Source organism: Polyodon spathula, chromosome 3 (genome assembly GCF_017654505.1).
Source record: "Polyodon spathula isolate WHYD16114869_AA chromosome 3, ASM1765450v1, whole genome shotgun sequence".
Classification (NCBI taxonomy): Eukaryota; Metazoa; Chordata; class Actinopteri; order Acipenseriformes; family Polyodontidae; genus Polyodon; species Polyodon spathula.
Genome location: NC_054536.1, coordinates 86,257,557 through 86,281,438, shown reverse-complemented (window position 1 = coordinate 86,281,438; position 23,882 = coordinate 86,257,557). Strand labels below are relative to the sequence as shown.

General features: G+C 36.3%; 1 pseudogene; it reads right to left on the bottom strand.

Moving 5' to 3' along the window:
* The window catches only part of LOC121309530, an 85,877-nt pseudogene that overhangs the window by 18,697 nt on the left and 43,298 nt on the right, over positions 1-23,882 (bottom strand).

Genomic DNA, 23,882 nt, shown 5'->3' with positions numbered 1-23,882 from the left:
AAAAAATGTGGGATTCAAATGAAAGATCAGGGGAAAAAATTACATCCAAATTTCTCATTTCTGTCTTTGACTCATTATGGTAGCTGCCCACTATACAGACACATTGATTTACCCTCTCAGTTGATTTCTTGACCCCAAAATTATGACCTCTTTTCTATCAGAATTTAACTGTAGAGAATGTGTTGACATCCATTTCTTTACATCAATGAGACAGGTAGTTTAGGTATTGCAGATGTGGAATTACCTGGTTTCAGAGATAGACAATTGTGTGTCATCGGCATAGCAAAGTTTAGCCTGTGTCTACGGACAACATCGCCCAGGGGAAGCACACAGAGATAAAACAAGATTGGTCGAAGAAAAGAGTCATGTGGGATGCCACACTTAACTCTAGATAAGAAGACAAGCGCTCCTCAATTTGAACACATTGTAACCTTGAAAGATTTAAACCAAGATAGAATGCAACCTGACAGTCCCACAAGATTCTCAAGACGGTCAATTAAAAACAGATTGCCAATGGTGTTGAATGCTGCGCTTAGATCAAGAAGAATGAGGCAAGACCTGAACCAGAAGATAATAGCATATCGTTTACTACTTTGATAAGAGCCATTTCAGTACTTTATCTATTATGCACTGGAAAGAATGATTTTTTGACAAAAAGAGGAGATTAGAAATAAGGCCTAAGTAGTGGATCCAAAGTAAGTTTTTTAAGCAGTGGTTTTGCAATGGCAATGAGTCAGCAATGATACCAGATGAAAGGGAGCTATTAATAATATTTAGAATAGTAAAATCAATCCTAGACAATATTTCTTTCAATAGTTTAGTAAAAATGGGGTCTAATGAACAAGTAGAAGATTTTGCCTTACTAACTAGATTTGGCCAATGTTTGATATTTGGTTTCTTATATCAGCAGTTTTGTGCTTATATCAGCAAGTGATTCATAAAGTCATCGCTGTTAGCTGTTAACAAGATTTTCATAGAAGGCTCTTTTTGCTGGTTTGTGAGTTGAGCTATTGTGTTAAAGAGAAATCAAGGATTACTTTTATTTGTTTCTATTAAGTTTGAGTAAGCTGACCTGGTGGAAGATAATGCAGCCTTGTAATTCAAGACGCTATCTTTCCAGGCAAGGTAAAATAATAATAATAATAATAATAATAAGAATAATAATTATAATAATAATAATAATAATAATAATACTAATAATATACATACTTATTATTCTGGTTTGATACCAAAAGGCTAGATTCTAAGATTAAAATCTGTAAAAAACCAACTCATAGTGCTCAACACTAGTAACTTGGTTCCCTCCTTAGAAACTTTTTCGTCACCACGATAGCACAGTTCTATCACGAATTCCACACATATAGTTAATTAATTATCTAGTAATACATCAACTGATCTTGAATGGATAAGTGCTAAGGTGGACAACGCATCCAATAATTCAGCAGGATTTCTTGTTGTAAGCTATTGTATTATTCCAATAACATTACTGTAACATAAAAAAAAAATTAATGAATGAATTGCCTATGCAAAATGCTGGAGTGACCAGGCCTCTGGTTAAGAAAAGGTCACAGGATGGCAACATTCGCTTACAATTCAGCTCGGGGTAATGAGTGAGAATAATCTATTGCATCTATTGACTCTTACTGAGGTACACCTGCTGCTACCTGACCAGAAAGAAAAGAGATACTAATTCCAGGCCTGCAGCCAAAAAAGTAAACATACAACTGAGGTATAGATCAGAGCTGCCCAAAGCAGTTCATAATGCATAAAAAGTACTGAAAGTTAGTTTCAAGTGATCTGGGAAGATAGGAAACAGCACAGCAAGGTCCGATACATCTTCCAGGTACTGTTATAATGCATACGGATGTATACTGCTCTTTAATATGTGTCTGAAAATTATTAGTTGAAGGATGATTGGTTAGTTTAAAAGGTTCATTAGAATGAAGGCAACATTAAAATCAAGGTAGAACACAACTATATCCCTACCTGTCTCTTGAAAATGTTATATTTGAACGCATCTAACTATGTTTAGCTTTGATTATTGTGTCTAAAATATACCATGGTAAGATATTGCATTTGGTTGCAATGTTAATAGTGTTACACAGACAAAGCAAATAGGTTATATTATTAGGATGTGAGATTCAAGCATAAGGTGATCAAGGGGAAGAACCAGTCTCTTATATTATTTAAGTTTTAAGTTGCCAACATAAAATACACTCTGGTGTAACAAAAAAAAAAAGTGCATTCAGTGTCAGATTTGAAGGAAGAACAGGTCATAATCAAGGACCATCTGAAGCTGTGTTCCTGTCTAAAATTGGTAGGTATTTCATCAGTACAACCTGTACTTGAAATGCCTCCACACAGGAGAGGAGCCAATGTGAAGGCAGCCAACCCTCCTTGCATCCCCTCAGCTGTATGATTTATAATTAAAAAGAAGGATTTACTTCCTGCTCTGGACACTTGAAAGGCCTTCTCTTTCAAGCTGTGCAGTGCCAGCCATGTTAGCAGCGGTCTCTTCTTGCCTGATCACGCTAGTATTTATAGCCAACATGTTTGCTTTTCAAAAGAGAAGGAGTGCCTTCAAGTGGTTTATAATTTACTGGAAAGACTACAGCACTGCCTTGTCACCCCATCATTTTTAAATGAGACTTGTAAACATGTACTGTTACTAAAGCACTAAACTGCAATTATTGTCAAGTGAATTGTTTTCATATACTGGTGTAAATTATTATATAATATAAATGCCACTCTATTGATACTGGAACAGATTATCTACTGTTTAATGAGAAACCAAACACCTGTATTTTTATTAGTCTTACCTCTATTTGTCACATAATACTGTAATTATCAAGTGTATCATATCCAGAATATCATCTTAGCAGTAATATGTTAAATCCCCAGGCTATCATTATATACTTACCACAAATTAATTTGTATGTAAAAGTTTTTCTATAACAACAAATCTTTGGATTTATAATATTTATTAACCACTGTACTTGAGTTTTTTTTTTTTTTTTTCCCCAATCAGCATAATTAGAATTTAATATTAGGAACACTTCAGAATGTTATATGCGCTATTTTGGGACGCTAAACCGATTAAATAACAGGGTTCACTATTATTAGGGAAATTTAATTTCATGATACGTATTAGTTATCTTTACAATAGAAGCAGAAAAAAACAATGCAGTCACATGCAGTTTAAAATTAAAACATGCTGTCACTGGAATACCAATGTGCAGTATTAAATTAAACCACGAGCAGGAGGCCACTGTGTGCACACCTATGGAATTAAGCAATACACATCGGTAAAATAATACATCATTGTTTTTTCTCTGATGCCTAATGGTCCATACAATTACCTCATGATGCACCCATTTTGTTAAATAAAGTGAAAGTACTGAAATAATCAATTTATCATTGCCAGCACACCTCTGGTAACACAAAGAATGCAGAGTTTGTGAGCTCTCACCTCCTTGTCGTTATTTGGGTTCCAGAGATCCAAACAGCCCATTCCATCCACACAGGCAAAGACTGCAGGATGCACCAGGGACCACATGACGTCGTAGACATAGTCGGCATTGTCTTCAAAGGAGTAGAGAGGTTTGTTGTGCTGTAAGGCGGGAAGAACATTAAGACTTTGTGGCGCTAGTGCAGCCTAGGGCTGTCTGGCAAGTCTAATTAAAAACTTTGCACATTTGCTAAGTGTCATAAAACCCAGGAGATGAACGTCCTGCAAGGTGTACTGTAACTTTAATGTAACAGCTGTTTAGAGAGCCAGCAAGCGTATAGCAGTGCTCCATACTTTTAGGACAGATTGCACCACTGACACACAATACTGTTCAACCTGAAAAGGATTATGAAATTCTCTACAGTATGTGATTAACAGTCAGTGCATGGAATGTGCATCACAGCAGACACAGACTGCCATCTAGAGAGGCATTCTGCACTGAACAGACTAGTTTGCTCTTTAGAATGAAACTCACCTCCTGCAAGCTTCACTAGTCCTTACCTGTGGGTCAACAGTGCAATATCCTAATGGTGCTGCAGTAAACATTTTGCTGTACTCTCTGTAAGTTATTCTTTTGTGGCTTCACATTAGCATGCATTGAATGCTTTTGTGTGTAGCCACTAGCCACCTTATTATTGATTATGAAAAGACAATAATTTATGTATTTAATTTGCTCACATCAAAACTGCTAACCAACCTAAAATGATGTCACATGCCAAGATCTTTGGTTAAGCTAAATAATTACTATATCACTGAAGTTCACAGCAAACCTAAGCAGTAATAACAAGCACTGTTAGGCAGGGATTTAATGAACAAATAAATAGAAAATGACTAAGGAGATTCTATTCAAATTATGTTGGTAAGAAGTATCCCCTGGCATCGGCTTTCAGCATCCTGAAAAAGAAGATCCCAATGAGCTACATCCATTGAGGAAATCTCCAAATGTATGTGTGGCATCCATTAAGTAAATGGGTGTCTTGACAGAGAGTCAGGTTCTTCCATGTATCCCTATATTCTGATACTCTCCCAAATTCTTATTTAACTCCTATATTGTGATTAAAAGTGTATTGTGTTCTATAAATAAAGAATGTGGCAAATACAATTTACTGTCCACTAGTCCAAATAAAGTATTTTATTTTTAACACAAGTTGTGCACTTTCTCCAATTACATTTTCAAAGTTAGTTAATTGCAAAGTGAATTTAATAAATATCAAATGATTCAGGCCTTGTTCTTATCACAATCTAAATGCTTTGTGTGAGGCATTTCCTTAGCAAGAAAACTGCATCAAATAAGCATCATTCACTGATAACAACTTTGACCTATCATTTCCAAGTCTCTCTCTCTCTCTCTCTCTCTCTCTCTCTCTCTCTCTCTCTCTCTCTCTCTCTCTCTCTCTCTCTCTCGGTCCATGTGCTTTGAACGGTCATTGATACTTGAGGTATGAAGTAACTTCATTGTTACTGTTAATTTGCATGTGCATCAGTGCTGTTGGAATATGTTTATCCAGGAGGCGCCACACATTAAATGGCTTATTATCTTTACAAAGGAATTTCTGCACATTTGCAGGTTTTGACTAGCATCAGAAAGCTATAACGGAGACACTGATTTTGGAGTCCCAAAGAACATTATGCTCAAATTCTGTACAGAAAATCTGCCTATTGCATAAAAGCATATATATCATGCAATGATATTTTGCATCTTCTCAAGCCATTTAATAAAACAATGACCAATTAACTAATAAAATCTAGTTTTCTCTAGGAACCGCCCTGACAAAATCCTTATGAAAATGTTTGAAAAAAACACACAAACAAAAAAAAAAAAAACAATTTAAAGTAGAACCAAACAAACTTCAAGATCTAGAACAATGTATAAATGTACACAAAGTGTTGGTTTGGACTATGTAACTGATCTTTCTTGCTACAATGAAATATTTACATGGGGTTTTCAATTGAATTTAAATACAAGTGTTTGATTGAAATTCCAAACTATAAATTTGTCATATAAAGAGGGGAACAGAAGCATGTGAAAACATTAAGTTAAACTTGATACAATGGCCTTGCCTGGAGATACCAGGATGATTACATTTTTGTGGTTTCCTTCAAAGGAAGTGAATTTTTTTTGGTTGAGTTTGATAACTGAGTCAAACAACACAGGGCTGATAACTGTTTTGGGGGTTTACTGTGAACCATACTTAATGTCTAGCTGAGGAAAAGGGAAGAAAGATGAATATGTTAAGGCAGACGGGCGTCAGTAAGTCAGCCGGTTAGCTTTGAGGGAATGCATAAACTATGCAACTGGTTATCCTTTAAGTGTTACTGGCAGCTAACCACCGTTTTTTTGTTAATCTTCCTGGTAGGTTTGGGATTGCTTCTTGAAGGCAAAGGAGCAAATCCTGAAGAGTTTAACTGTTCATTTACAGCTTGAATGACTTTCTAAATACCTCAAATACCAGTAGTTGTTCTAAACTGGGCAAAAGCTGCAGACCATTGGGTTACTTAAGTAATATAGATAATAATTGCTATCACACACCTGATAACACACAAATACAATAATGTCTCCTCGGTCCAACAGGTGTGTAGTCTATCGAGTAACTCAAGCATTAAGTAGGCTGTTAGGGTATAACACAATCTATTTTAAATGGATGCAGGGTTTTAGAATAGTTATTTTATGACAACATGCTTGGTGCTAGCTATAGTGATAATATAATTACTGTTATATGGTAAGTGTGCCAGCTGTAAGTAAAGCTAAACAGCATGCTGAATGTTGTGTGTAACAATAAACAGTATATAAATATGCTTGCTGTTTTATATATAGAATAACTTCAATTGGTCTGAGAGGTTACATTTGTGTATGTATTAGAACAAGTGTTGATACATTATATATCTCTAAACATCATCACTGCAGCAACTTTACTATTCAAATCCTCTGGTCTCAATCTTAAAATACAAGACCTTGCTATTTTCTACCATAACCTCGAGTTTGATCCATCCTACAAATACCACAATATGTTTTCTTTTTGGTGGAAACTGGCCAGACCTCTGTCTCCAAGGCTAAAGGGCAGAGACAGAGAATCGTGCCTGAACAAGCAGCGCCGCCCTCCTATCTCTGCGGGTTTGAACCTCTGACAAGAACTCAACGCTCCTTCCTTCCTCTTCACACTGGATACAGTTCACTGCTGGTAGCCAAGCCAAAAACACGTGTCTAAACATATAATCCCCTAACCAATATCTCCTCCAGCAGCAACAATATAAAACCCTTCCTTTAGTTTACAGTCAAGCGTTAATGATGTATTTATCACAGTCCTTTCTATATCAAATGCAGTCACATTTGAATATATCGTATCAAATCTCTCTTGGACATGCACATAAAGCAAAATCATTAAATTGTGAGCATTCAAATAAAAACTTAATTTAATAAAAATAGGTAATTTGCTGAAAGATAAAATTGACTTATATTGAGATGCGCTACAAGTCCAACTAAAAACAATATATAGCACAGTTATCAGATTTCCAGAAGAAGTTAATTAATGCAAGTTAAAACAATAAAAACATTTCTTCAACATACATCATTACTAAGACAACTATTTTAATTAAAATTAAGTCTGGATCACCTGAAATATTGCATTAAGCTGTATTCTTACTCTACTTTCAATTTTCCCTGTCACATCCAGACTTTCCCACCTAGTCATTTTCACTTGGAATAAGGGTGACAAGCAGTGGGGGTTTGTGTTAAATACAATTCTAACCTTTCAAACTAACATCAGATTCAGTACAAAAGTAGTTGAATGGATCCACCTTATCAGATTTTTTTTGTTTGTTCCAAAAACAAAAAAAAAAACCACATAGCTTTCTCCAGTTTGAATATATGATAGTGGTCGATGCCTCATGTTCATCTTTTCACTACTGTTCTGTAAGTTCTATGATTCTGTATTGAACATGGTATCTAAGCAATTTACATTGAAATGCTCCAGAGTAACGGGGGCTGTGAAAAAGTCACATTTTCAATTTTGGCAAATGTAATGAGGAAAGTAACCAGGATATGTTAATGGCATTTTTTAGATTGAATGAACGAGCTAAGCATTCTCACACATCTTGAAAAATCTGGCTATTGCAGCCTTTGCCCTATATTTAAATACGTGTTGACAGCACTAATTGCAAATGACTAACCCTTAAACATGTTTAATCTAGCTGCACATAACATGCACAGACTACAGACTATTTTGGACTGCAAAGTATTGTATTCATTATTTTGTATATATTTAACGCTTTTACAGTTTTCTTACCTTTGTGGTCCACAATTTGACTGTCCAGTCAAATGATGAAGTGACAAAAAGATGGGAGAAATCAATGGGGCCGTCTGCCACATGACAATTGATGCCAGTAAGAGGACCCTGGTGACCTTTAAACATTTCAAGAATATTAGCCTTATTAAAGAAAATTAAGAAAAAAAAAACCAACAAAGAATGATGTTACAAACACACTGTAAATAAAATGCACTGGCCTGTGCATGCCAGATTAACCCCCTACTTGCTAACTTGGGACTTTCTATACACCAGTACAATATCGAAAGCAGAATATATGACAGAACAATTTAGAACAAAATAAATAGAAAGTGGGGTGTTAAGCCATTTAAAGCCATAGATTTCATTTCTGAATGATTAAATATTGCATAAAAGTGATTTCTGTTTTCATTCTGTTGTGTGGTGAATGTATTTTCATATATTGGGGAATGGGAATAGCTTTAGCTGTTACACAGTGCATTTTTGAACTATTGCATTATTATTATTTCATTTTATTAAAGCATATGCACATCTCATTATACTCATTTGTTACATTTATTTTCTAATATGAGAGCATTGGAGATATATATATTTTTTTAATGAAAACAAATTTGCCTACTCTTAAATTGAAAGAAAATACACAGTTCCCAGTAAAATACAAAAAAGCTTTGTTTATACATTTTTGTATTATCTTAATTGTTGCTGACTCATGTGAGCAATGCAGGAAATCTAATAGCAGAGCAACTGGGTGAAGGCCACTTCATTTCCTACTTGATCTGCTTACCGATTGCAATTAATACTTTTTTTTGGTTGGAATTTACTTTGTAATTCGCTCTAGTATAGCATTGTTATTATTATTATTATTTTTTACTTAAGCGTGCATGTTGAAGATGGTGAAATTGAATTTACTTTACAAAAGACACATTATATGATAATAATTCTAATAGGATTGATAAGGCCTTGCCTAACATTACTTAAATGTGCCAAACAATCATTGATAGAATTCCCTTGTCACTGTTAAAAGAGGTGCAGGGCACAAGAGGGATAATGGGACATGGTATCTAACTGATGTCTCCATGGTGATTTTTAAACAGGATCTTCTCCAGTCAACAGTCCCTCATTTACAGCTAACTACTAAGCTGATTCCAATATGCCTAAAACTCAAGCCCAAAGATCCTAGGTAGAACAAATTGTGTGAATGGTTGGGAATTGTGTGGTTCTCTCAGTCTGCAGTAACACGATCATCATGGCTGCATTTATAAATATAAACAAAACAAGAAATGAATGGACTTGTAATGTGAAGCAGAACATTCATTAGCTTTCTTTTTTAGGTTTATCCTCAATGATCAGCCAGCTATTAGTAATGAGAATATATTTTGGAAAAGTGTCTAGGTTACTGTTGTTGTAAAAAAAAGAAAAAACACCCTACAAACTACGAAAATGTCACATTCAGTAGTTTGGATCCTTACCTGTCATGATGACATGCCATGTAAGCCATACCTTCCTCACTTCCAACCACGTAGTTCTTCACATCTCCTGGTTGAAAGGCCATGCCAGTCACAGCCACAGGCTTGGACCTGTTGTACCCAAGCTCCACGCTCTCCTGGTAAGATCAGGCATTTTTAATGGCTAGTGTTTTATTACATTACTGGTATCAAGCTCATTCTTAAGATCAGGCCATGAACAGATTATGTTCCCAGTGTGGATTTTTCAACCTGCAGCTGTTTTCTCCTTTCAGTCAACTTTCACTTTTTATCTATACAAATGTTTATCCTTCTCTGTGTCAGTAGTGATGTTTTTTTAAATCTGATTTTCATGACATTTTGTTAAAGCTTTGAGCTTCCTTCTAACTTCACACCGTGTCTCATCATATACTCTCTGTAAAGGTTAAATCGATCATGGATGTAGGTATTCTTATGGTGTGACATTAAATATAACTGGACATATTTACAAAGAAATAAAACAACACAGATTTGAATGCATATTTTACAAGTGAGAAAAAAATATTTATATTCAATATGAAGCCCATTGTTTTAATGACATAAATCACATTACTGTACCATTCACAGAGAGAAAAATACAGAGAAGTGGTGGAAGTAGTATTGAAGTAGTTTAATGTGTTAACTGGAATAGATTTTTGTTATCAGAAATGCAATTTGATAGTTTGTCTAAAACAATATTCCACTGTTGTACTATTTACAGTGGAATACTGTGTTAAAGGAAATTGCTTTAGACTGTCTGAAGGCAGCTCAATTTGTACAGAAATCAAAACTCCATTTAAGATATTGCTTGAAAATAAAGAAAAAAAACTGATCTCACCTGCAGCTGGAAGAGCATATCCAAATTCCATGAACACATTTTGCCATCTGTGGAGACTGTAGAAGATTGTTCGTGTTCTGACTCCCAACCACATTTATACAATACACTGGATGCTTTAGAAACAAAAATACAGATATTATTAGTCTGTTTAACAACCTATACATTAGGTTGTTTTGTAGATCTTTTGTTAACTTTATGATGACCACAATCAAACTTGCAATTAACAATCTGCTAAAGTTATACTGTAAAGTTAACCTGAAACATAGATAGTGAGTAAATAGATGTTATGTTATCTAATAATGTGACTTAAAATTGCAGAGTAATTCTCTAATTTCTATTTTTAAAAGTCCGATATCTCCAGATATGATTTGTGTTGGAAGTCAAAAGCTGTATAAAATGTATCATTACAAAGATAAATATGTACACAAACATACAAAACACATACCACCTCATGCACAAAATATATTAAAGAAACGTGATTCAGTTAGTTTTTTTATAAATTAGCCAATGCTTTAAAGTGACAGCAACATTCATGGGGTTTCCATGCAGGGCAATTTACACGTGAAATGGCGATGCGTGTGCACGTTTGGGAGAATTACTCATGTAAATCAGGTTTGTGGCTGAAAAAACAATCAATACGGGTACAATTATCATATTTCGGCGACAAACTCTCTGGGGAACGACTTTTTGATATTTTTCAATTTGTGCTTCTCGTTCACTCGACGAAATGTACAGATCGACTTAATTACAAGACATGAATAAACTAGGGTCGATACAGACTGCTGTTACGAACAGGGGGGAGCTTCTATTGCGTTTCCAGCCGATCTTGACCTAATTTTACCCGAATGCAACACCTAAACTCTACGCTAAAAAAACCAGCAACAACATATAATTCAATGTTAGCGGGCTGATGTTACTGGTCGAGCTAGCGGATTTTAATAACAGGCCTGGAGTTGTAATGGTATATAAGGTTTGTCGGAAAATAAAGTGACACTGTCTCTCTCTTAATTCTGAACCCCTATTTGAATTGACAGGGTAGGGGTTGAGGGCGGGACACTTGCGTCTCTGATGTCTTAAAGCTTTCCATAGACCCGGGCAACGTGGAGATGGCTGTGGGCAACATCGTCTAAATTTCTCACGTCTAAACCCTGCACAGCTATACTAGCGGTGTACGACTTTTGTTAAGTAATACCAGGATACCAATCCACCTTCGGCCGGTAGATCTTTCGAACGTCTCGATATCATGTGGTTCAGTAGCTGGGCCCTCCCTTCGCTAACCGTGGAGCCTGACTTAAACCCTAGAACTCCTCTTTGAAGGTCCACAGGAAACGTGAGTAATTGTTTCACCAGCGTACTGGGGTGGACTGGAATGTGAGAAGCTTCCCTTACATCACTCCACTAGCACAAGGAAACAATACCCCCAACAGTTTGTTTTGAAACGGTTACAATCAACTTGGCATTTTGCTCATGACACTCGGAATGCGACCATTCACGATGATTTGATACTCGAACAAAGGTGCGCTGAATGACAAAACAAAAAAGGATTTTTCAGAATGAAAACAACAGCTATAACTGCAAACCGATGAACAGGTTCTAATAGTGATTTGATCTCCGTTGTGTTCGGGTATACTAGTGTCGTGATTTGGGTATGTTGGGACGTGGATGAGTAACTGGGAGATGTGGGCTAAAGCTATCACTGACAACACTGCACCATTGATCACAGATAAATTGTATTTCACCACGAGCCCTCTAGCACTCACTCTGGACTTGTGAACATGTGTGTCTTTTTGTGTGTTCTATTGTGTTTATTATTCACAAACTGTGACATATTATTTCAGGACTGTAACCCGTTGTTTTGAAACAGTACAATACACATTGCTGTGTATTTCCTGGGATTTTTCTTTGTGGTTGCCAGACCAGGATTATAAAAATAAAACCTGTTTGAATCATAAACTTTGTTGTCTGTCTTCTGTTTCATAATCACATCACCACTACACCTGCCTACTGCAAACCACTTTGCCACATGTGGTGTCAGACGTTCTATGGATCACACTACATTGTCGGTGCTGTTGGAGGCGCTGGATGACAGATTGGAGGTCGAGGAGAGGCGCACAGCTCTAATCAAGAGGATCGGTCTTGTGATGATGCCCAATGCAACAACAGGACCCGTGATGATGGCTCCAAAGGCAGGCACAGGCACAGAAAATGACGGCGGAGGATGAACCGCAAGCAAACCTGGTCATGTTTTAGTGGTTGGCTACCACCGCACCATGGCCATAGGATTTCTGGGCTAGCCAGCTAGGGCCCTGCTGGACTGGGGAGGCCCAGGTAGGGTACGATTCAGGGAGTACCAGAGATCCCCAGATACACGCCCACAGCGATTGTGTAACCACATGGTGCACTGGCTAAGCCCGGCGGCCAGTAATTCTGTAACTGGCCAAACTATAAGGAATTGGTTAAATTAATGGCAGCCCCGGTCACACATGTAAACATAACAGACAAAGAGAAATGGGAACCGATTGGTGAGGTTTTCCCCTTCATAACTGATATGCTTTCCCCCACTTTTCATTCTAGAAAAACAAAACAGAGAGATCAAAAAGTGGGAGGGATCATCAATGAGATGAGGCTGGGTTCTGGTGGGAGAATGCTCTGATGGTAACAAACACCAATCAAAGGAGGTATCAAATTGGTATGCAGTGTGACCGAGAGGGCGAGATTACTGGGCCATCCAGGGCAGAGGCTACTCCAGCTCCTCTCAATATACCGACAATGTGGGACTCAAGCGAGGACCTAGTGTGGGGCCAAAGCAATGACTCCACTCTGGTGCACTTGGGAAAAAGGTCCGGACTACTGAAGGTAAGGATGTTGACGGCGCTGGGGTGCTAGTATATCCGCACTTCATTATCAAGGGGCAATTATTATATAGTGTAAAACTTTGCCACAGGACAGCCTGTAACACAAGTGATGGTTCCACCGTCTTGTTGGCTCGAGGTCATGAGGCTGGAGCATGATATCCCTTTTGTGGGACACCTCGGAGCTGTCAAAACAAGGGAACGCATATTGGCTCAATTTTATTGGGTAGGGCTTCATAATGAAGTGTCGTAATATGTAGCAACATGCTCAGACTGCCAGTGAGTAGCGCCGAGTCGAGTGTCCTCTGGCCCTTTGGTACCATTGCCAATTATTTCCACTCCCTTTGAGCGCATTGCAATGGACATAGTGGCTATTCTTGGTATATGCATATATTAGTGGTGATAGATTATGCAACGCAATAACCAAAAGCAGTTACATTGAGGTCCACTAGTGCAGTTGCAACAGTCAAGGCACTAGTGCAGATTATGTCAAGAGTAGGGATTCCCACAGAGATACTGACTGATCATGGAACTAAATTCCTATCTAATACGTTATAGCAAGTCTACAAAATATTAAAAAAGTCCCATCAGGACATCTGTTTATCATCTACAGACAGATGGTTTGGTGGAGTGCTTTAATCAGGCCTTAAAGGAGATGCTGAGATGATTTGTGAGCCAAGAGCAAAAACATTGGACAATGCTTCTCCCCTACCTCCTTTTTGCAATGAGAGAGGTGCCATAGAGTTTGACAGGGTTCTCCCCCTTCGAGCTCTTGTATTGCCGACAGCCTTGTGTCACCCTCGATCTGTTGAGAGAGGAGGGGGGAAGAGCACAAAGGCCTGTCTAAAAATGTAGTGCATATGATCCTACTTAGAGATCACCTGGATTTGGGCAGTCCTTTGTCCCAGGACAATCTCAAATCGGCTCAGCACCGGCAACAGCAGCATTACAATAAAAACACACAAATTTGGACCTTTCGACCAGGACACAAGGTGATGCTGCTTCTTCCCTCATCAGAATCAAAACTGTGTACTAAATGGCAGGGGCCATATGAGATGATTTGGGGTATAGGAAAGGTAAATTATGAAATTAAACAGCCCAATCGGCGTAATGAACTAAACATTTATCAAGTGAATTTATTAAAGCCCTGGCAGGCAAGGGAGTCCTTATTTATAGCCTATGGCGAAGTAGACGATAATTTAGGCCCCTAACACCAGAGACATTTCCAAAGGGGAACAGTTACTTCCAGATCAGCAAAGATTGCTGCGTAAGTTAATTGAGGAGTTCAATTATGTTTTTTCTGACTTACTCGGTAGAACTAACCTTGTTGAATATGCTGTTGTCACTCCTCCAGGTGTCACGATGAGAGAGAGAGACCTTACCAGATCCCAGAAAGTCAACGAGGTGTCTTTTGCAAAAAGGTATGGGCGATGTTCAAACTTTGGGTGAATAAACCTTACAGGAGCGAGTGGTGCAGTCCGATTGTATTTGAACGCTATTGCCAAGTTGAATTCCTACCCCTTGCCTCGGGTCAATGAACTTCTCGATAGACTGGAAACTGCTAGGTAAAACCAAGGCTCAGGTGAGGTCTGTACTGGGGTTGGCCAGTTATTACCAAAGATTCTTGTCAGGGGGCGTTTGATACTATCAAGCAAAGATTTTGCCAGGCCCCCACTCTCATCACACCAGATTTTACCAAGAGATTCATCCTCCACACAGCTGCTTCAGATGTTGGTCTGGGGGTGATTTTGTTCAAATGGTAGACAGAGTACCTCAGTAAAAAGATGCTCCCTCTGGAGAGCAACTAGTCGAAAAGGAGTGTTTGGCCATTAAATGTGCTACTCACTCTTTACAATACTACTTGCTGGAACATTCATTCACTCCCCCGGCGGGGCCTGGCTCCTCTGCCCAGGTTCCTCGTAGGTCAGAGGGGACCCCTGGCCACACCTGTTCTTTCGAAGCTCGTGTGCTTTAGCCTCAGCAAGGCTCTAATCTATCCGCCTTTCTCTTAACCCTCTCTCATTTTCCTTCAGGTCCTGCAGGCATCCAGCAGGTTCCCGGCCCTCACTTCGGGGCTCATGCATGATGGAGGTCGGTTCTATGGATGGGACCAGTCTAGATCTTTTTCGGTGTTTCGTGAAATATATATATACAGCTCTGGAAAAAATTAAGAGACCACTGCAAAATTATCGGTTTCTCTGGTTTTACTATTTATTATTTTTATTTGGAATTTGGGAGAAATGTTGTCAGTAGTTTATAGAATAAAACAAAAATGTTTATTTTACCCAAACACATACCTATAAATAGTAAAACCAGAGAAACTGATAATTTTGCAGTGGTCTCATACTTTTTTCCAGCGCTGTATACATGAGACATTTTTCTCAAGCAAACGTCTCGAGACACTATAATCGAGTAGTTATAATATTTTCTAGTTTAATAAAGAATACATTATATCTGTTTTTTGTTGTCATTTGGTTTGGGTGTTAAACAATCACTAAGTAAGTTGCCATTGGATAACCAATTAACTGTGGGCAAAACCAACTGAATATTACCCATTATTTCAGCACTGTATAACTAAATATAATCACAAAGCTAACATAACAGCAAAATGTTATTTTAGAATGTTACTGCGGCACACAATATCTAGGTTGCCTAGGACTACCACTGCATCTCAACTGCATACATAAGTTTCATTTCAAGACATAAATAATTACTGTCAGCAAATGGATTTGTACTGTACATGAACAATATAAGTTATATAATGCTGTTTTTACGGTTCATCGTCATACAGCAAAAGGACAGCAGGTCATTATGGAATTTAGCATGTTTTTCACATAGTTACATAAGAGTACTATTATAGCCATATACAAGTCAATCAGTTGCTGCATTCAGCACCAAGGACTATTATCATTTAAGAATACGCCTTTGCTTCTTACAGCGTGAGCAGCAGCAGGCAGAGACGTTCGCTGTACTGGGGTTCTTCTGTGACTGCGGCTATACCACAGAACTATCTGCCCTGAGTATGTGCCACCAACAACCAGGTTAGGGTGAAATTGACAGAAGCAGACTGACATTACAGAAGACTGAAAAAAGCAGGGAAAAACATAATTACATTTTTGAAAATCAGACGGGTTGCAGGGTTGGGGTTTTGCACTGATTTAACTGCCAGATTCTTTAAAAAGTAAACTGATCTTGTTAAGTTTAAAAATAAAATCTTGAATTGGTAACCACAGAGATTTTTTTTATTTTTTTATGCATTAAGTAAATTTAATTTCACTGTGAGTATGTTGAGTGATAAAAGTCTAGCAGTATGATGTCAGCTAAATAAATAAGGGAAAAATGTTGATGGCCAATCCAAAAACTAAACGACTGATTAAATACTGAGAACAAGATCTCTAAATGCTCTTAATATGAGCAACAGTGTGGAAAACATTCTACTACACCAGTCTTCTGCTGAGTATCTATAGCAAAGAAAACATGCTATTTTAAATGTGTGTGGGTGGTCTTTGGTAGACTTGACATTAAATAAAAAAATATTTGTCAGGGAATTTTTCATGCAAAGAAAATAATAATAATAATAATAATAATAATAATAATAATAATAATAATAATAATAATAATAATAATAATAATAATAATAAATAAAAACTATAACAGAATTCCATATTTCCAAAATAGAGAGAGAGAGAGAGAATACTTTTCAGTAGATTACATTTTAGGATGTTCTGTATCAGTGAAGATAAAACAATAGTTCAGGTCTTGAACTAACCACATACCCACACTATGCAAAGTTTTCTTTGAGGTTAAAACAGTGTATTTTATGGATTGGCTAATTCTTATAAAACGACTCTGTGAAACCTGAGATTGTGTTATTTTGCAACACATATTATATACAGGTTTTATTTAAAGTGCAAAGCAATCTTTGTAGGCTGGATTCAACAACAAAAAGTATAATTAAAATGTCTCTGCTTTAAGACCATCCAGTTAAAACCAATCTGGTCCGCTATAGGCTGTGGAAGAAACCCACAATGATTTCTGAAGCTGCAAATGATTTATAGTTTCTACACCACTGCAAGAAAATGCAAGCTGGCAGGTCACGTCAATGTGTATTTAAATGGGATTGCTGTGTTAAAGTGTTATCAGTATTGTTTTCTAAGGTAGTCCAATGAAACATAGTAAATTTGGGGCCAAGCAGCAGCCATCAAGACTATTGGCTCTTGCCAGCCCAATACTTTGCGCATCATAACCATTGTCTCATCCAAAACGTTATCCAGAAGCTCAGAGACAACCTCTAATCTTCCTCCTTTGTTCAACCACATCTGTACTTTTTGGCTGTTTTAATCCTTCTGTTGCTCACTTGGGGATATGGATTACTTATCTAGCCTTACTTCCAATGCAAATGTAAAAGCACAGGCAAAACTGAGCCACCAGTAGCAATACCAGCTTCCAATCCTATCATGTAGCCTTTGATTTGGAAGTGATTATCTTGAAGTCCATAAAAGTTATGCCAAATGTCCTCCAGAAGTATATTATCACATTGCCAGATGTTTAAAGGATTCTCAAACATAATGACAAACAAACACTGAATAATGGAACTGATATATAGGATATCTGGTATAACACAAGAACTGTGTCATATTTGTATACAATTAAAATAGGAGCAACTGTCTTTAAAGAATAATATTACCTTTAAAATTAGGTATAAAAAAATATTGCATATGAAAACTAATATCATTCCATGCTGCAGTGATTTACTCTCTAATAAAAAAGGATATTACTGTCAATGCAGTCATATTAACTTTTACATGTAATGGATGAGCGTCTGTTTTATAAACTGCTGAGACTCATGCCACTGATGATATTCCAACCAATATCATTCCCCTATGTATTCCCCTAATCCTAATATATTCTGGCTGAATTTTCAGTTGCGATTTTATAATATTTATTGTGGGTATGAAACAATTTTGTAGGTTACACATATCATTAAACTACATGAGTGGATATAAAACAGAATAATATTATCCATTAATTTAGATCAATACCATTCCCCCAACTAAAAATAATACAAAGCTCTCTCTAAACAAACAGAACATTATTAGAAGTAAGAACTATTTTGTTTTCCCACAGGCATCTTATAATGTCAATTTAAAAGCATTACCTCATACAGTAGTTTTATGTTATGATCGATGCCAAATCCAATTTTAATAAGTACACTAATTCGATTTTGGCACAATCCACAAACAGCAACAGTTTAAGTACATGGGCCTATTGCAAGTCATAGCAGACTTCCGTGAGTTTTTTTAGGCAACTTTTTGAAAGGTGTGTTTTTTAAACACAAATGTGAAATGAAAGCTGTTCTGGATCCCTGCGTAAATGACATGTGAATGAAAGTGCTTTTCTACCTGTGATCCTCAGATGTAGATGAGCTGGACATGTTCCGCTATGTCATGCCGTTGTGCTTTGGTCTAGTTTGCCATGGCCAGACAGATTTTGAAGGACTTACATTGTCATGTGAAATATTGTACACCTTGAGGTTTCTCCAAAGTTATTCACGAGTTACATCCCCATTGTACCATTGCACCTTTAATTTATTACATTCATCATTATTTTATACTAAAAAAAAGACAAAAACACCATACATGTATAACATTCTTTGATTCTTCATGCTACTGTAGGTTTTTTTTTTAATTTTTTTTATAGTAAGCATTAACAAATGTTTGTTGTTTTTAGTCTGATTTGTCAAACCAAGTTACATTGTGGTAGCTGTTTTCATTTAGATTATGTTATCCATGGACCACAGTTGAAACACCCTAAATTCAGTACAAACCCAATTTGAATCAAATCAGACTTTACTGCAGATCAGTTGGATCAATTTTTAAATGTGATACAAAGTTTTAGGAAATTGACAATGAACTAATTCTGTACCTGAACAATAACATTTCTGGGTACATGAATTAAATACACTAGTACACAGTAGGACAATATTATATTAAAAAAAAAAAAAAAGAGTTTTAAAGAAGCAAATATGATAAGGGTAACTTAATCTTTATGGTAAAAAATAATGAAGCAATTTAAACCTATTTGTCAAATAAGAAAATACACAAACAGAGATGAGAAGTCCCCCTCCAATGTAACTCATATGTTTTTCAGCATCCATGATCAGAACCATCTGCTTGGAATGGCTTTCCAATGCAATCCTTTTCACGACACCCTACGGATTTTGTCACTATTTGTGGTTTTGGCAAACAGAAAGTAATACCATATCTCCCTTTCATGAAAAAAAAAAACAAAAAAAAAACACCATGCGTACAACCAGCTCTTCAGCCTTCAAAGTCTTTAAAACCCCTTCAAGCTTTTCACTGCATATTTAAAATAAGGAATGACTATGAATGTCCTTGCATTTAAAGTAAAAATGCAATTGTTTATTTTACTGTCTAATTTAATAACGCAAATATAAATGCTAAAAAGGTAAACGCACGAGGACAGATTCTGAGGATACACGAGGACAGAAGACTGGTTTTATATTACATTTTCAAGCAACTTTCCATGTTTTAAAGCAACAAAACCTGAACTCTCAAAGTGTTGATTTTAGCAACGCTGAGACAACTGTTTGAAAATGTCGCCTACAACTACAGCAGTTGCTTTAACAGCAGGTAAAACAAAAAGTTGCCCAAAAGTTGTCTTGTGTTTCATGACCTTCAATACAACACACTTAAAACAAACAAACCATGCTGTCATGCATATTTCCAAATTCTGACACATTTTAAAGTAGCCTTTGTTTTGAATATAAACCTTTCCTGCATAAATCACTATTTTAATAACTGTTTACTGGTACTATAAATAAGATCACTGAAATGTGCAATATAAACTGGCAAACCCCATTTCTTTAACTAGCAGTATATTCCTAGTATATACATACAATTATATATAAAATATGTAACATTTGTTATATTTAACTGGAAGACATATATACACGTTTTGAGAATGTTTGTGGATGTGTCATTTTGATATTTCAAGATAAGCAATAAAAAGGCAACAACTATGTATAGCAAGTGTAAGATAAGGCACATGCTACCAATTACTGTACAATTAAATTTTGAAAATTAAATCCATACAGTTGTTGAGATTGTGTGCTTAACACAGTGACACATAAAATTCCAGGATTTAGTCATTTAATTATTGTCATTCATTCAATTGCTGGGGGCACATTTCAGAAGTTTTCAATCTGGAGGTCAGATCCTAACCAGTCAATGATTCATGTGGCAAGGGTTCAGATTAGGATCCCTATCTCACTCATATAACAAAGATAGTTACATGATGCTAATCCTTTAAATGTATATATATTAAATACACTCATTTAAATCAAAATGAGGAAACCCCATTGAGAAACAACAGAAAAGGTGGCTGTCTTACCTTCCTAGACTCTTGTTCTCAAATAGCTTATCAAGGTCTTTCTTGATCCCACGCCATGCCTCTTTGTGCTCTACCAATCAGAGTAGCACCTATCTGACAAATCAGAATACAATAATTTTGATACTTTGTCAAGTACATATATGTATTAAGCACACCATGTTTATAAAACACACTTCAAGTTTGCTACCTTATCAAAAATACTATGCTGCTAACCACTTTACATATGTGGCCGATAACAGCCCACCAGTTAAAGACTGTAATGATACAAATGTATTCAGATGGTATTACTGTGGTGGTGAATATTTAACAGTAGATACCTCAGTCAGAGATGAAAGAGAAACACCACACCAGCCAGCAGCAATACTGAGTGGTTAAAGGCACAACTGTTCTCATGGTTTGTGGGAGTCACTAAAGAAGGTTCCAGCAAGGAAAAAAAAAAAAAAAAAAATATATATATATATATGAATGAAAGAATCTTTGTGGTGCAATTTTTTGAAAACTATTTCAGTTGGATTTCACCAAAAAAAAAAAAAAAAAAAAAAAAAAACAGATGATTGAAGAAGTACCAAAAATGTGGTGGTTGCATATACCTCAGAAAACTGTGGTCTTCTGTTAAAACATGACACATGCTCACACATTTAATTTTATCTGATCCGCAAAGTAACCAGAACTGTGAATTTGATATGTTTTTAATAGAACTAATGCATAACAATATTTTTTATAGACAGTGATCACCTTAATTGTTTTCTAGTATAAACAATGACTAATTGACTAAAGAAATTGATCACTAATAAGAAATAGAATTGTGGTTTGCACCTTATTAGGAACAAGTATGGTCTTTATAGTTGTAAAATGAAAAAGTGGAATTTTACAACTATTTTTTGCCAGTGGTAATACAAATACAAGCAATTTGAAAACTTATATGCAGCCTAAATGGTCTTTTTTGTCTTTTTTTGCAGTGTATAGACAGCTTGGAATAGCATATACTGTAATATTCAAGCTTTTTGCCATTTTTCAGAGACCTAAAAATGTTGATTCACTGATAATATCAACTCAGAATTGACAATCTGTAAGTACAGGAGGACAGTCAACTGAAAAAAAACAAAAACAAAACAAAACAAACTCTAAAGAAAACTAAAGTGTCAGTTTCTTGCTCTCAGACTGGGTTCTTTCAAATGAAGTTGGAACGCAGCACAGCCAACACTTAAGGAATGTCTGAAAAGCACAAAGTTTGTGTCACATAGAATTTTAGGATTGAGACATAATTAAAAAAAAAAAAAAAAAAAAAAAAAAAAAAAAAAAACTATATGAACTTAATTTATAAGCCATAATAGTCATATAATATTTCATGTTAGATTTTGAAATGTCTCAATGTCTGGTTTGATATATATATAGTCAGTTTTTTTATTAGTATGTAATTCAATATGTTAACACAACATTATTTATCTGGTTTCATTCGATTTTATGAAACAAAATTTGTTAATTCTATAGGGTGATGCTAAATGTCTGGCCATAGCTGTAGACAGAAGTGCAGAAGCCAAAGAGACTGCACAGTCGCTTTTTTGACTAATATGAAAAGCATAATCTCCCTCGCATTCATTTTTATTGGCATTCCGAATCCTGTTACCCTGCAAAAACATAACAGAAACAGTACAGTTTGGATAAGCACATGCTGTACCTGATCCATAGCGGCAGCAGCCAAGACAAATGAAGTCAGATTTTATTACTTTCATTGTAAGTGGCTTTATTATATAAAAAAATTCTTGTCATATAACAGCTATTATAAGTCACATTCCTTTGCAAACAATTGACAATCAGAGCACCTCTAAATTCACCAATAGTGTCATCTCGCACAGTATTTATATTAAAAAATATTTCTGTTTGTGTTATAAAATATAATAAAACACATTTAATCTTTAAGATTTTGTTTTGTTTAGAAGTTGTGACTTACAAGAAGTTTATATCTGCGATAGGATGACTGCTTATGATTATGAGTGTCACCTCCAGCACCATGTTTGTGATCAAACCTTTTCAGTTCTGATTCCCACAGCCCCACTGGTTGTGTCACAAGCAGAATGCACAAGACAAAGAACACTATGTGGTCCAGTGGTTAAAGAAAATGGTTTGTAACCAGGAGGTCCCCGGCTTAAATCCCAGCTCAGCCACTGACTCATTGTGCGACCCTGAGCAAGTCACTTAATCTCCTGTCAGGTGAGATGTTGTTATAAGTGACTCTACAGGGAAGGCATGGTTCACACACCCTCTGTTAGCTGCCGTGGATAAAATAAACAAATAATAAAACCAAAAGAGGTTGTCCTACTGCAGGTATAAACATATCCTACAGGGCACACTATACCTCTACTGTACCTACTCAGGGGACTGTTATCTCAATGTTACTGTATCACTAAATTATTGGGCTCTAGGCATAATGGTATCAGGCAGTTCACAGTCATTTTTTGTGCATGGCATCAGAATATCTATGTGTTTATTTAATATAAATGCAAGCACACTGTACACTGAACTAGGAAGATTAAGAATAGGAAATAAAGCATATGTAATGGAACTCCATGTGGGTGGGCAAACATGTGGCTGCCTGGATTAGGAAGTGGTAGGCCACATTTCTTTATTACACAAATGTCTTTATAATATCATTCTCATGGGAATGAGCCAGCCCTTATACAAGCTGACAGTGCCTCACACTAGCTTTCTTTGTTTTACTTAATTCAACTGGAGTCTTTTATAATTAGTAGCACAGCTGACTGTAGACATTTTGCTTCACAAATTCTTAATTTTAAATGACAATTCAGAAAGCTTTCAAGGTTTCTTTTTTCTTTTAAAAAGCTTAAAATGTAGTTCTCGTAGTAATAAATAATCAATTTAAAAAAATGTAACTTATCTAAATGTAAATATTTTTTTTTCTCTCTTGTTCATCATAGAGAAGGTGCAAATTAGCAATATACTCAATAAACTCAACAACCTAATTTCCACTTAGACTCTGCACTGAGTTTGCAGACCATTGCTCTGAGCCTTTTACAAGAGCTGCTGTAAAAGAATGAATGCAACTACATTTTCTCAACCAACATTCTTAGCTAAACTGTAACTAGTAAAACATTTCCGCTAGATTTCTGACCCTTCCCATATCAACTGAGCACTTTTCACCTAATCTTGGTAACCTGGTCAACCTTTAGTGGCTCACAGTTCCTTCCCTCACTGAATGTACTGGTCATGACCATTGACGTGGTATGGCCTCTCAATATCTCTTGACTTGATTTCTAGAATACTTAGCAAACTGGGGTGCCAGGCTTTTAGATTTTGTGCTTCATATTTGCGGAACTCTGTGTCAAAACATATCACAGACCTAGAATTTCTAACAGATTTTGAAGCTATATACACAGCTTGGCAAAGCTATTTCACATGTATTGTATTTTCTATTGTATTGTATTGAACTCGAGCTTGTTAATAACCCAACCGTAGTCACACAGAAGTAGATCCGGCCAAACAGTGATCCTT